This window comes from Tursiops truncatus, chromosome 10 (assembly GCF_011762595.2).
Source record: "Tursiops truncatus isolate mTurTru1 chromosome 10, mTurTru1.mat.Y, whole genome shotgun sequence".
NCBI classification, from domain to species: Eukaryota; Metazoa; Chordata; class Mammalia; order Artiodactyla; family Delphinidae; genus Tursiops; species Tursiops truncatus.
This window is the reverse complement of record NC_047043.1, coordinates 22,182,162-22,197,936: the sequence shown is the minus strand read 5'-3', so window position 1 is coordinate 22,197,936 and position 15,775 is coordinate 22,182,162. Positions and strand designations below refer to the sequence as shown.

Here is a 15,775-nt window from a genome sequence, read left to right as displayed (position 1 = left end):
TGGTTCATGGCTGAAGATCATGAATTGGTGGTATGTCCTAATTCATTCATTTATTCATCAGGTTTTAAGAGAAATAACCAGGAGCTAAAGAGAGGGGCTTCCATGAGGCTAGGTTAGCTTTGGCTGAATGCTCTCAATAGATATAAATACATATGATAACATATATTATGTATGTATGTAAAATACTACACAGATACAGAGCAGTGCTTAGCACATAATATGAAGTGCTTTATGCACAAGGGCTTATTTAATGCTCATAACAACCCTGCAAAGTGGGTACTATTGCCTTTATTTTACACAAGGAAACTGAAGCACAGAGAGGATAGTAATTTATCCAAGGTGCACAGCTAGGAAGCAGCAGGGCCAGAATTCATACTGAGGTGGAACACATGACCATATGCATCATATCCTGCCTCACAATATCTATGGATTATGCTTTTCCACATGGGAAGGCAGAGCAGAAACTGAAGGCTTGGAGTGCCAGTCTGTTGACCTGGGACGTTAACAATAACTGTCTACTCTAGGCTCAGGATTTGCGACTGGAAAACTAGGTGAAGAGACCCAGTCAGAATCGCATTCCAGTTTCACTTAGTGTAGTACATTGGGGCAGGGAGGAAAGATAAGAGCCCACAAAGAGGGCACTTTGCTTGTACCAGTCCAAGAAAATGTGCCCCTAGGATAGACTCCCTGGTCCTTGCTGCTGGACTGATGGAGCTGTCTCCAGGCTAACTTAAAGGGTCTCACATTGGGTCTGCTTTATCTCCAGTAGACCCAGTGCTTTAGGAGCAGCATCTTGAATTTTTATTAACAGCAGCACCTGGAGCAGTGATAAGCAGCCTTGTTGGATTCAGCAAAGCTACTTCCAGTTTGAACTGGGATCTACTACAATAGTGAATCTTAATGCTGAGTGAAAAAAAATGTCTTAAAAAACTCTACCTTCGGCTTCCCTGGTGGCGCAGTGGTTGAGAGCCCGCCTGCCGATGCAGGGACCACGGGTTCGTGCCCCGGTCCGGGAAGATCCCACATGCCGCGGAGCGGCTGGGCCCGTGAGCCATGGCCCCTGAGCCTGCGTGTCCGGAGCCTGTGCTCCGCAACGGGAGAGGCCACAACAGTGAGAGGCCCGCGTACAGCAAAAAAAACAAAAACAAAAACAGAAAACTCTACCTTACGATACCCTTCTTATAATATGAATAAAAGGACTGTGGTTACCAATGGGGTGTGTGGGAGGATGGGATAGAGGAGGAGGATGTGTGTGGACGTGTTTCGTACTGTTTATCATCTGATTCTTTTGGGTGGTGGGTTTAGAGTTATTAAAAACAATTTTTTTAACCTGCCATTTTGAATGAAGTTAAATGAACCTTGTAAATGATTCTAAATTTACTCATCTGCAGAAAGGTAAGCATTTGAATTCGTATAGTCACAATATGGACCCCTTTAGGCAAACATGGGCCCAGTAGCGTTCTTTGGCTCCTCTCTGGTTCTTTCCTCAGAACATTTGAAGTTGTTAATTACACATTAGGTCTTCAACAGCTCATTCTTTTGTTCTTTTGCGGCCCCGGGAAAACTGTGTTTGTCTTCAGCTGCTCTAGTTTTTTCTGATACTGACCCAGCAGGTACAGAAGAGCATCTACCCCAAGAGCAGACAAGGCCTAGAAGGGACAGGTTCAGAGATTGAAAGGGAACTGGGCATGGCCCCTGCCATCCAGGATATGCAGTTGAGAAGATGAGAGAATACACATGACAAAGGCAACACTTAAAAGCACTAAGAAATTAAGAGCAAAGCTAGCATATAGTAAATAGATCCACTTGTTAATACCTTCAGTTATCTGTGATCCTGACCGAAGTATGGATGGAAGTCACACATCTCTCAGCAAAATAATAACTTGAAAGCTTAGTGTACCAATGGTGGGTGGATTGCTTCTTCACAAATGCGAGACAATGATTCTTTGATTCAAATACACAATTAACCAGTGTTAATTGTGCCCCGGCTGAACTTGACTATTGAGAATACAAGAGAACATGACCCTGTCCTTGGAAAAGTTAATAAAGTCAATTAAGAGGAGAAAAAATAACATGAAAAAGTGGAGATCGACAAAAGACCATTTGCGGATAAGTAAAACATTATGTGCTGTAGGAGACTTCATTGTGGACCACGGTAGTGGGAAGAAGCTGAACACTTAGGTCTAATTTCTTCTTCAGTGTGCTTTTTCTTGAGGCTGAGAGGCTGGTACCTAGTAACTTGGTCCTGCAATAAATTTTGACTTGATCATGTAATTAAATCACTACACCCCTGAACCTCCTTTAACCCAGTAGTTTGTTTTTCTTTTGACAATCCATTTGTTTAATTTTTTTTTTGTGTGTTTAATTTTTTTAAACATCTTTATTGGATTATAACTGCTTTACAATGGTGTGTTAGTTTCTGCTGTATAACAAAGTGAATCAGCTATACATATACATATATCCCCATATCCCCTCCCTCTTGCGTCTCCCTCCCACCCTTCCTATCCCACCCCTCTAGGTCACAAAGCACCGAGCTGATCTCCCTGTGCTATGTGGCTGCTTCCCACTAGCTATCTATTTTACATTTGGTAGTGTATATATGTCCATGCCACCCTCTCACTTCGTCCCAGCTTACCCTTTCCCCTCCCCGTGTCCTCAAGTCCATTGTCTACATCTGCGTCTTTATTCCTGTCCTGCCCCTAGGTTCTTCAGAACCATTTTTTGGTGTTTTTTTTTCAGATTCCATATATATGTGTTAGCATATGGTATTTGTTTTTCTCTTTCTGACTCACTTCACTCTATATGACAGACTCTAGGTCCATCCACCTCACTACAAATTACTCAATTTCGTTTCTTTTTATGGCTGAGTAATATTCCATTTTATGGCTGAGTAATTTCTATGTGAGGTCTTTGTGAAGAATAATGAGAAAGCTCAACCAAACCAGTGTAGATTATTCTAGGGGAAGTGACTTTGCTAGGATATTAACAAAGTAGCTTAGATTTCATATTGTGCAAACAATACATGAATATGACAGTATTGCCCCAGGTACAGTTCCACATAAAACAAGTCAAGAGATTCATTTCAAGGTTGGAAATTAAAGCCTGTTATTTGGGACTTCCCTGGTGCGCAATGGTTAAGAATCTGTCTGCTAATTCAAGGATACACAGGTTCGAGCCCTAGTTCGGGAAGATCCCATATGCCCACCACAAGTACTGAGCCTGCGCTCTAGATAGAGCCCACGAGCTACAACTACTCAGCCTGCGTGCTGCGACTACTGAAGCCGGAGTGCCTAGAGCCCGTGCTCCGCAACAAGAGGAAACACCGCAATAGGAAGTCTGCGCACCACCAAGAGTAGCCCCCCCCGCCCCACGCAACAACAAAGACCCAGTGCAGCCAAAAATAAACTGCACTTACCAAAATTGAAAAAACAAATAATTTTTAAAAACTGGATAAACTGATCTAGTGATTCCACTTCTAGAAATAATTATGGATATTTGAAAATATTTATGCAAGGATGTTCTTTAGAGTATGTCTCATGAAAATAAAAAAAAATAATCGTATGTTCAACAATATCCATTCGATATGGGATAATTGCAGTACTTTGCAATTTAAAAAATTATAAATTTTTAAGAAGTTACAGTCGCCTCGTCGGGAATCACTTGCGGGACAATTATAGCTTATGAAAGAAAACAGAGCAAATCTCAAATCTTGAGGGGAGGGAAATTAGGAAACTATTTTCCCCTATACTTCTCACTCCCCATTTTCTCTATCAAAAATAGCATATGAAACCAAGGGAGTCTAGAAATCTCAGGTTCTACCGAAATTAAAACTATTTCTCTTTATGCAGAAAACAGAACTAACGTTTGCCATACATAAAGAAAAAGGAAAACCTTTGTGTATCAATAAATACAAAAGGTAACCTATCGGGACAAAATCTACTTAAAATTCCCAAATCTATGTTTCTACTGTCTGAACTTCACAGCCCAAACACAGCAGTTGAAACAAGTGAGTCAAATATACTTGTTGAGTTCCTACCATGTATGCCAGGCACGGTCCTGGGCAGGCACTGGGCCTACAAAGGTTATTTTCGCAGTTTCCCTGACCCCTAAGGACTCTCAATCTAGTTGGAGGAATGATTTCTTATTTTTTAGTCTCAGGATTTCATTAAAATATGTGACCTTCCAGACTCAGAGCTCAGATTACTTTGCACAAAGCTGAGAAAGCTGGAAAAGTCTGAGTCAGGAGATGTGGCACGTCCCTCATTTTCCCCCCGCTATCCCCCTTAAAAATCGCCATTTTATTCACGACTTGGCAATGGACGCCATGGAGACTTTCACTCCGGAATATCTGTGAGTGACCAGGAAGGTCAGGAAGCAAGCGTGTCGCTCCCAGAGTTTCTCTGGACTTGGGACAGGTCAATCCCTTGGGGCAGAAACTGGCTTTGTCAAGTCTACACCGGCGGGAGCTGTCGCGCCCTACAAGGATTTTCTCAGGCTGTTCCTCGGCTGTCACTTTCGGAGCCCAAAACAAACACTTCTCGAGTGGCAAGGCAGATCTGGGGACGAAAAGGAACCTAATAGAGAAGATAAAATGGTTCATGCCCTAGAATCGGGGTCTTTTGCTACATTTTTGGTGATGTTCCTCACTGTCTTCAAAAGAAAGCAAGCCTAGGGCGAGGCTAACTACGCTCAACATTTCGGTGAAGATTAGAGGCTGGAGAACCCACCAAGCGACCTGAGCTAAATGATGTTCTTTTTTCCCTTCACTCCCGAAATATGAGCTGTCTTCCTTTTCAGTCCACAGGTGGCCTTTTATTCTCGGAGCGTTAGCCGGCGACTCGGACGTAAACCCTTCTCTGGAGTGTACGTCACAGAGACGCTGCTCTTTGCGTCTATTTCAATGGAAAATCTCGCCGCTTTCGTAGGGTGTCAGGATGGCCGAGTGGTCTAAGGCGCCAGACTCAAGCTAAAGCTTCCCTACATTGGGGATTCTGGTCTCCGTATGGAGGCGTGGGTTCGAATCCCACTTCTGACACACTCTTTTTTCCCTTCCCCTAATTTCCAATACTGACAAGAGCAATATGTATAAGCAATTTATCAACTCACTGTGTTAAAAACTGACTTTCAGAAATTTCTCACAGGGACTGTTAACGCCAAAAATATTAAAAGCTGAAGCATCGCGATATTTTTTGGAAGCCACGCTATTTGGAGCGAAAACGCTTAATAAAGACCGGAGAGTACTACAAGAGGTTGGTTTTTCTGAGGCATCGCGAGATAATCTAGAAACAGCGAGTTTTGGGAACCCAGATAGTTCCCTTCGCTTTGGTGCTGGAGGAGAAAGGGGACAATGGTCCGGTACCCTGCCTGCTTATTTATCCGGCTCATCCACTTTGTTGCATACCCAGGCCCTGCCCTGAATACTTCCTGTTGCACTTTGCTACCAACCCCACTCCCCTCTGGCTCATGGCAGTGCTGTCTGCAAAGAAATCTTATATAGATCCTCCGGTCTCTTCTCCATTTTCAAAAGTCATGTACTAGTTCTCAAACATTTCCTTTGTAAATTATGCACATTCACACTCACGTTGGCGTCTGATAATTATTTTGTTTCCTCAGTCAAAACTGAGTGCCGTTGTAACTCCTGAATTAAATGTGGAAGTTATACTTTCCTCCTCCAAATCTAACCACCATCAGTATTTTACTATATTTCTTACACTCCTGTTTTCTCTGCATTCGTGTATATATATTCATAAATATTTTGTTCGTTTTTACAGAAATGCAATCACACGAAACATACCATTCTCTCACACATTATTTCGCTTAATAGAGTTGCAAATCATTCCACAGGATAGGTAGATCCTATTTCATTTATCTACTTTTTTTTTCCTCAACGTTCACTGTATTTATAATTACCATTCTTTCAACAAATATTTAATGAGTGCTTATTATGTACCAGGGGATGCGGCCCTGGTGCTGTGGCAGTAGAATAGAATAGGGTAGGATAGGATAGAATTAAATTTTAATTTAATGTTAAAAACAGTAAAATAAGTTTATACCCTGTGTTGCTTATATTCCAGTCAAATGACTGATTCTGCCTCAGGAACACCACATTCCAAGATTCCCTTATCTCTCAGGAGAAGAATATACACATCCCAGATCTTGAGACTAAGTATTTAATGCCAGCTATTGAAGATTCATATATACATGACCATGTATTTCTCTGTCATTATGACCACTCATGACTACTCATTTGAGCTTTGATTTTTATCCTAATAGTCAAAATGCAAGAGACTAGGCAGGTGAAAAGAAAACCTAGTTTATTTGACAATTAAATTCTCCAGAGACATTCATCAGAGACAGATCCAATTGTTTGATCTGAGAGGTCACATTCTGAATTCAGATGGCTGGAACCAAATGGTTTCAAGTACTACCAAACATGCTCAGCTCCCTGCAGTTCTTAAATTAACTGTGGTTAACTGAAATATGAAATGAAATATAAAAGCTTAAGGAGGGGAAATCGATTCTCACAAGACTTCTATTATTTTTATTAAACACATAACTGTACAGGGCATATTATATCATATACATGTATATCCACTGCCTAATAAAATCATTTTCAGAGGAGCAGACAAGTGTATCTGTGAATACTCTGGAAGAATGTGTATCTTCTTTGGAGAACTGGGTGAACTGAAAAAAGTCAGGAAGATAGTTGAGGCGAAGAGATAGCAGCTGTTTCTCTTGGAGAGTTCTAGAAGAAAAAAAGAAGCAAGGATGCTATCATAAATGACTTTTCATATGACTGTGATATTGGATATTTAAAAGGTTGATTTTAGTTTAAAAAAAACACACAATTACAGAATTTTAACAAAACTACTTTTTAAGAGGAAATTTCCCGTTTCACTTGCAAGTGCCTCTTGGAATTATTGAGAAGATACTCCACCACTTCATTCATCCTCTTCTTTGCCCTCCCCATGGGAAGAGAAAACTGAGTAAGAGTCAATAAGGGTTTTTACCTTCTTTGACCCACATTTCTCTTTTGGGTGGCATTAATGTTCAGCTGTCCTTTTGTGGTCTCCCTCAGCCCTTTGCTTTGGTGGTTTCTAGGTGTACCTGTGTCTTCACGAGCTGCCAGGTGAGTGTGTCTTCTGGGTTCCAGGTGTAGGCATGGTAAGAGGGAGTAGAGAAAGTCTTTTCTAGCTTCAGATCCAAACCATGTTTTTCAATCTACATTTACCCCCCACAGAGTTGATATTTTATTTCTGCCACTAGTGAATATGCCTCAATTGTTTCCAAATTGTTAAATGATACTTTATAAAAAAAGGTAAAATTATGACTTTCACACTAATGAAAACAAATATATGTCAAAGACTACTTAATTCATGAAAAATGTAACAACCAGTAAGATGTTACAACTGGTTCAAAAGAAAATTCAAAGTATCACATATTTATAGACAATTGTAATGTTGGAATAAATTTACAAATGGATTTTTTTAACCTGTCAATTTCAGGGCAATGATCAATTGCATTCCACTAAACACAGTTCACTTGCATTTCTGTGGATGAAAATCATTTGCACTATTATCAGTTTTCTACAACCTAAGAGTTGTAAGACACCTCAAATCTATGAAAGTTGTTCTTATGGACTGAATATGTTCCCTCCCCCCTCCCCCCAATTCATTTGTTGAAACCCTACCCGCTAATGTGATGGTATTTGGAGATGGGGTCTTTGGAAAGTAATGAGGATTAGATGAGGTCTACCCTCATGAAAGGGATTAGTGTCCTGAGAGAGCTTACTTCCTCACTCTGCTCTAAGAAAACAGCCTTCTACAACCAGGAAGAGGTTCCTCACTGGAACCCTGACCTCTCGGACCACCCTGATCTCAGACTTTCTAGCTTCTAGAACTGTAAGAAAGAAATTTCTGTTATTTAAGCCATCCAGTTTATGATATTTTGTTATAGCAGCCCAATCTAAGACAGTTGCCCTAGGCAAAATATTGAGTATAGTTGCCTGTGCTATACAGTAGGTCCTTGTTGGTTATATATTTTATATATGGTAGAACATTCAAGTGCTTTATATGTACGTTTTTCAGGTATTTTTATTTTCATTAACATCAGGGTAGTGATGACAAGAGAGAAAAGGAAAAATAGGAGAGGGGAAAATGACCAAAATTTCTATCTAATTCAATCACTTATGGTTTGAAGTGTTAGCCTTTGAACTTTGACCCTTGACCTATTAGTGTCTTCTGTGAAACCTTCCTCTTTCTTACTTCCTTTCCTCCTTTTCTCATTTTCTCTCCTCCCCTTTTCCTGGTCACCTCCTCATAACTGACCTCCCCCACACGCTGACTCTTTTATCTTTAGCTGAAGGTGGTAGTCAAGACTGAATTCTAAGCCACCTCTGAGAGTTACTCATTTTCCCTTGGGTATCGCCCATGTATATGTACACGTTAATAAACTTCTGTTTGTTTTTCTCTTGTTTATCTGACTTTCATTACAGGGGACCCAGTCAAAAACTTAGAAGAATAGAGGGAAAATTATTTTTTCCTCCACTACAAATTGTAAAATTCTACAAGCCTTTTCTGGGAGAGTCTCAACCATTGTTTCATCCATAAAAGAAGTAGGAAAGCAAAGCTAGACTGGGACCTGGTTACAGATTGTGCTGAAGAGGAAAGCAATGAACATTTGTTACAGGTTTTAGAGCCCAGGTTAATCTAGAGAGGTTGTAGGATATGAGTTAAATACAATCAAGTGATGACTTTTCAAAAGCGTCAAACTGTTGAATTCTCCTGTCATAGAAGTTGAGGAAGAAACACAGTGACTGAGTAGAACTGTGAATACTTGTGGCAAAAGGCCAAGGTTGTTTCAAGTTCTTTGGAGCTATGTTCCAAAGAACATATCATAAGACCATCTACTTCATGCTTTACTTCCAGGATTAAATGAGACAGTGTGTGCAAAGTGCATAACTCTTCGTAGCACAAAGAAAGGGGTCTGTAAATGCTATGTGTAGGTAGAGAGGCAAACAACCAGTTAACTCTGGTGGTGTCGGGGAGTAAGTTCGAAAGTTTTAGCGGCTTCTCTGCTTTCGATGCAGGAAACTGAAGCGGAGGAACCACTGAGAAGGCGAGACAGCCAACGTCCTAGAGAGGACCGGGAAGTAACCTTGGTTTTTGTAGGCTAGGCTCGCTTTAGGAGTGGCCTCTTTAGGATAAGTTAATTTTTACCATCCCCATCTGGAGCTGCGGGGAGGAGGTCGGATTCACTGGCCGGAAGGGTGGGGTGAGTCAGGGGTGAGGTGGTTCCCGGCTGTGTGGAGAGCTTGGAGCTCCAGTTGGGGCCCACTTTTCTGCTCTGGCGCTCTCGGACGTTTCAAACTTGGGACTTCTTTGTGGCCCTCCGCGTCGGTCAGACTCGGGTCCAGGGACCACCTGCTTTAAGGCTCGTCTGCACACTTTCTGCAGATCCTCAGCCCCTCTTCCCCTTCTCAGAGGTGGGTGGGTGGGACTGAAAGTGCCAAGCTTCTAATCTCTTGGTGTTTCTGGTGACCAGCCTTATTCTGAGTCTATCTAAGGGCACCACCCTAAGTTACCTCATTAGGATAAGAGCAAGGATAAGGATAAGATAAGGATGTGACTGACAAACCACACTCCTATCACTATGAAATCCCAAGAGTTTGAGGAGCTTTGTGCCAGGAACCAGGGACAAAGACCACATATATCTTATACCACCCTCACTTAACATTAGCAAATCCATCAGGGCATGCCCAGGCATGAGTTGGCTGGAGCTTGGTTTAGCAGAGATAAAAGTTTACAGTCATACTCCTTCAGGAAAGAGTCTCACCCAGTGACCAGTTCCAAGGTCCAGCCTGACTCTTAGGCAAGAATGAAGCATATTTCATTTGAGCCCACAGATATTTGAAAACTTCGAAACTCAGAAGGTAGGTGAAATATTGGAAGTGTTCATTCACTCTGAGACTTCCCTTGTAAAAATAGTGTTTTGTAATATTCATGATTCCCTGCTTTCTGTCTCAGGAAAAGATGCTCATTATATCCAGAAAGGTTTATAAAACACATGATTGTGTACTAGCTAAAAATTGATTGGAGGGTAATAGGGAATGAGTACCTGACTTGTTTGGCTTTTAAAGTGTGAGTAAATAATGCAGAATCATGCTCGCTTCAACAGCACATATACTAAAGTTGAAAATGATACAGAGATTAGCGTGGCCCTTGCTCAAGGATGACACGCAAATTTGTGAAGCGTTGCATAATTTTAAAAGAAATTAAAAGTGAAAATATCAGTAAATGGGAGTTTGACTAAGCTATCCTCAGAATGATACATTTCATCCTAGCCACTGAGTTCATATGATGCACCTAACCAGTACTAACCAGTGTAAAGCATGTCTAAGATTTAAAAGGTGAAGTTAAAATTCAACTAAATTGTGGATAGCTCCAACTCAAATTTAAAATGATACTTTAAAAAAATGTGGAATACCCAGCATAGAAATTAGGTTCAGTGGGGACCAAACTATAACCACTACAACACAGGCCCAATATCTCCACTGATGAGTAGATATACAGTTGTCCCCTGCTATCCATGGAGGATTGGTTCCAGGACCCCAGTGGATACCAAAATCGATGGACACTCAAGTTCTGTATATAAAATGGCATAGTTATTTGCTTATAACCTATACACATTCTCTTACATACTTTAAATCATCTCTAGATTACTCATAATACCTAATAGAGAGTAAATGCTATGTAAATAGTTGCTGGTGCATGGCAAATTCAAGTTTTGCTGTTTGGAACTTTCTGGAATTTTTTTCAGAATATTTTTGATATGGAGTTGGTTTAATCCATGGTTGCAGAACCTGCAGATATGGAGGTCTGACTGTAAATGAGATGAGTGTGGTACACCATCAGAGTGTTCCTAGGAAAGCAATAGTACAAGTCGCCAAATCTGATTTCTCTTTGAAATTTAGTATTCAGTTAACTCATCAGCTCTAGTATCATTCAGTTTCTTATAAATTTGTTGTAGAACGGTAGCACTTTATTGAAATGACACATTGAAAATTCCTATTTTAACCCCATTTCATCCATTTTTATTACAGAAATCTCCCTTTCATGGAACATGAGGTGAGAAAGAGACTATATTTCACCACTTAAAATAGCATGCCTGTACTTCTCTGGTGGTGCAGTGGTTAAGAATTCACCTGCCAATGCAGGGGACACAGGTTTGAGCCCTGGTCTGAGAAGATCCCACATGCCATGGAGCAACTAAGCCATGTAGATCTGGACTATGTATCTTTGGTGAACTTCATGTAACTTGTCACCGTGTCATTTTGATGAATGATCCTTTGTCTTGAAAATGTATATAACTGTATCACTGACCTCTAACAAGCAGAACAGTCCTCAGAATTTTCTGAAAGACTATCTCCCGGGTTATAATCCTTATGTTGGCCTGAATAAAATTCTCTTTTTCTTCTTTAGATGGACTTGATTAATTTTTCATCTACATTTGTATAAGTGGAATCATACAGTATTTGTCTTTTTGTGACTGGTTGATTTCACTTAGCATAATGTCTCCAAGGTCTATCCATGTAGTAGCATGTGACAGAATTTCCTTCCCTTTTAAGACAATAATATTCCATGGTATATACCATATTTTGTTTATCCATTTATCTTTCTAAGGCTGTTTGGGTTTAATTTCCCCTCTTGGCTATTGCGAATAATGCTGCTATGAACATGGGTGCAAATATCTCTTTGAGACTCTGCTTTCAATTCTTTTGGATATAATACCCAGAAGTGGAGTTGCTTGCCGGATCATACCATAGTTCTATTTTTAAATTATTTGAGGAACCTCCCTGCTGTTCAGATCCATTTATGGCATTTGCACTCTTGCTAAAACTAAACCTATCATGGCTACATAGAAGTTGCTCCAGAGTACAGTTCAATTGGAATAAAAGCCTTTGGTGGCTTTTGCCTTTAGGCTTCTCTCTGAGCTTGCTATTTGGGAGGTAGAGGCCGTTATATTTAAGGTAGCTAATGAAAATCTGGAGAACACCTATTTCAAACCATTCAGAGCCACAGTAGTAAAGAATCCTAGCAGACACCTTGTTTCCAGAAATTTAACTCACCATTACCCCATTTAATTGATTTTTTTTAGTGACCCCTTCCCTCCACCCCACCACGAAAAAGTTTGGTATTTTAACTTTGACAAGACCAAGTGCCTTCATATTCTCAGCGAGTTAGCACTATTATTCCTTATGGCAGGAATAATAAAACTCTGTTTAAAGGAGCCCCCATCCCTTATTTTTGATCTCAGCCCGTTGCTTATTTCTTTGATAGGACGTGAAACAAATTTTAGTTATTTTGTTTCTGTTTATTTGATTTCATTTGTTGGGTCCGGTAGAAAGTAAGCTCCTTGAGGGCACGTGGTATTTCCTCCTTGTTCATTTGTAAAGTACTCGTCACACACCAGGCCTCCAATATCTAAATGTTATATAAGAGTTTATTTATTGAACTCACATCAGCAACAAGAAGGGAAAGGAAGCAAATCAGATTTTAAATATCTTCCAAGCTTTATCCAACCCGGCAGTGAATGAGACCAGCAAAGGGAAAAAAGGGGAAAAAAACGACGACCACGAAGGGACTCGAACCCTCAATCTTCTGATCCGGAATCAGACGCCTTATCCATTAGGCCACGCGGCCAGCCGACGGGAGCCGTTTCTCACGTAGCGTACAAAAGGTATGTAAACAGGAGGGGGAGGGGGCTTTTCTACCGCGGATTCTGAAGATCTAGCTAAACAAGAGTTCTCAAAATTCACCAACAGTTAAAAACTATTTCCAACACCGTCTAAAAGTTGTAAAAACTAATACATAAATGTCAGGAACTGTTAGACGGTTCATCGTTGTGGACCCTGTTGAAGTCTTTGATTAATGACTTCGAGAGTTGGGGTAGAGAGGAAGACTTTGAGTCTAGAGCTGATGCTGCATCCCTTATGGAAAACAGCAAAGAGGAAGGAGTGAGCACAGATGGTGCATTCGGAGGGGAGTCTGAAGGGAATAATGGAGGTGCTGGAGGAAGGACAGAGATAGCCTAGAAGCTTCATAGAAGGTTCTCCTGTAAGTGCAAGGTTAGCTTAAGCCTAGAAAGGAATAGTTTATTCAGTATATATATATATATATATATATGTATATATACACACACACACACACATATATGCTTGTAGGTTTAAAAAGAACGGAGTGAATGGACGCTGTCAAGGAACTTGGTGATTTCCATGCTTGACTTGGATATGTCCCAAATTTGACTTGTTTTTGACAAGAAGATGTCCACTGGTTCGTTTATGGGTTAAGCCACAGAGCAATAGGGTTTTTTGAAAGAACCATGATCATCAAAAGTGTGGGTGGAATAGGAAAGATGTGAAACGTCCAGCCCTAGAAGTAAAGCAGTAACACTCATGTATCCATTTACTCAATGGTTTTGGTTTCTCGAAAATGGCCAGCTATTTGAAACAAAACCAAATCAAAGAGAAATTTCTCCCCTCCTTTATCTTACACTCTTTCACAAAAAGACTTTTCCCCACCAACGTCTCCCATCCCTCCCACTGTTTTCTCCTACGGTATCTTCTCTTGGAGTTAACACAAAACTCAAATTATCGCCTAACCTGTCAATCAAGATTTTTGGAGAGCCTACTGTAGACTTTGACATCTCGCTCAGGGCTGGAATCTAGGGACATTGATGAGGGAGAGACTACTGAGGGTGGGGTGGAGGGTGTCCCAGAATGAGCACGAGATTTGGAGTAATAACAAGTGTGCTTCCCTGTCTTTCCAACACAAGATTATATAAGCTGTTGTAGAGCAAAAAAAGTGACAAATATTTGCACTGCTGTAAAAGTAACTTTAGGATTAAAAACCTTAGAATTTACATTTCAGAGAGGAAAAGAAGAAATGAGGGAAGATATAAAGCTCAACGAACTACAGACCTGCCGTTTTCAGTTCTATTATGGACCATATTGCAGAAATGAAACCATTTGGGCACATAATTTTAAGAAAAGAACATTCTAGAGTTAGTGATTTTATTAATAATCCTTTGGCCAAGAGTGAAAATACAGACTGAAGGAATCTTAATACCCTCTACTAAACAAATTTAGAAAATTGAAGGCGGACTAGGGATACTAGCTGGGAATGAGTTTTGCATAGCAATTAAGTTGCACTCTTTGGAAACTGGTGGTTACATTCCAGAGGAGAAAACAAACTTTTGAAGTCTAAACTCTTTAATGGATTCTCTTGGATTTTCATCTTAGCAGCCATACCATTTGCAAATAAAAATTGGTCTCCCCTAACTCAGTTTTGTACTTTTTATTTCTTTTGCCTCTTCTTTGCTTCTTGTTCAAGTCTTTAATACATTTTTTAATATTAAAAAAATGGAAGTATAGTTGATTTACAATTTAATCTATTTGAGGTAATTTCTGTGTATGATGTAAAGTAGTGCTCTAGTTTCATTCTTTTGCATGTGGCTGTCCAGTTTTCCCAACACCATTTATTGAAGAGACTATCCTTTCCCCATTATATATTCTTGGCTCCTTTGTGTGGGTTTACTTCTGGGCTTTCTATTCTGTTCCACTGATCTAGGTGTCTTTTTTTTATACCATACTGTTTTGGTTACCATAGCTTTGTAATATAGCTTGAAGGCAGGAAATGGATGCATCTAGCTTTGTTCTTCTTTCTCAAGATTGCTTTGGCTATTCAGAATCTTTTGTGGTTCCATAAAAATTCTAGGATTGTTTGTTCTTTTTCTGTGAAAAGCACCATTGGAATTGTGATAGGGATTGCTTTGGGTAGTATGGACATTTTAACAATATTCATTCTTCCAAACCATAAGCAAGGCATATCTTTCCATTTATTTGTGTCTTCTTCAATTTCTTTCATCAGGGTCTTATAGTTTTCAGGGTACAGGTCTTTCACCTCCTAAGTTAAATTTATTCTGAGGTATTTTCTTGATTGGTGTTTTAAAGAGTGAGTAAAAGTGAAGGTCCAAAAATAATAATATAACTTCATATATTTTGCTTTAACTGAAACATCACCAATCTTTTGAAAAGAGAGAGGAGAAATTCCTTATAAGTTTCTTTCATCATATAAGTTTCTTTCACACTTAAAATGTGTCTGGTACAGATTCCAGTTTCTATTTATTTCAAGGGAGTGAGAACTTCAAGATGTTTTGAATCTCAGTGGAGAATCCTCTTAGATTTTTATATTTCCTCCCTTCTTTGTTCATGGTGATATTGCATTTTATTAATAATTGCTGCCTTTATATGCAATCTTTGCAGCTTTAAAAATTAAGGTTAAGCTACTAACGGGGTTCAGGACATGCTACCTCAAAATGTGGTACCTTGGTATATTGAATATTTAAGCTGAAGGAGTTTGAGAAAACAGGTTATAAAACTCTCAGGTGGAGGTGCTTTCCCTATACCTGGAGGAAAAGAGCATCCTTACCTCACATCCCCTACAGATAGAACTGTGATTTCTCTGCTCTTTCTCTGTAATTCTGATCTTTCACCTGTTTGTTCCATTTAATCCAAAATCTCTTTCCCCTTCAAGAGCAGTTACATTTTTATTCTTCCAAATACATGTCTTTTCTGTCATTTCCATGGTTCCTTGGAAGGGCAAGAGATAGTACCTACCTGCCAATCTCCTTGCCCTAGCCCATGCCTTCCCTGCTTTCTTTTACTTTTTCTCCATCCGTCTTATCCCCCAGTTTTAATTTCTTCAAAAATTGAAGA

General features: G+C 39.9%; 1 long non-coding RNA gene and 3 other non-coding genes across 4 annotated transcripts; 3 read left to right on the top strand and 1 right to left on the bottom strand.

Moving 5' to 3' along the window:
- The first annotated feature begins 4,928 nt into the window (after nt 1-4,928).
- On the top strand, nt 4,929-5,035 carry TRNAL-CAA (transfer RNA leucine (anticodon CAA)). The gene is made up of 2 exons: nt 4,929-4,966; nt 4,990-5,035. It is a non-coding gene; the product is annotated as a tRNA-Leu (tRNA).
- Nucleotides 5,036-9,279: 4,244 nt separating this feature from the next.
- Nucleotides 9,280-11,479, top strand: LOC109551491 (uncharacterized). Its single transcript, XR_002178263.2, has 2 exons — nt 9,280-9,931; nt 11,102-11,479. It is a non-coding gene; the product is annotated as an uncharacterized lncRNA (long non-coding RNA).
- LOC117314073 (U6 spliceosomal RNA) lies at nt 10,161-10,265 on the top strand. Its single transcript, XR_004528754.1, has one exon. It is a non-coding gene; the product is annotated as a U6 spliceosomal RNA (small nuclear RNA).
- A 1,149-nt stretch (nt 11,480-12,628) lies between the features above and the next one.
- Nucleotides 12,629-12,701, bottom strand: TRNAR-CCG (transfer RNA arginine (anticodon CCG)). The gene has a single exon. It is a non-coding gene; the product is annotated as a tRNA-Arg (tRNA).
- Between the last annotated feature and the right edge of the window lie 3,074 nt (nt 12,702-15,775).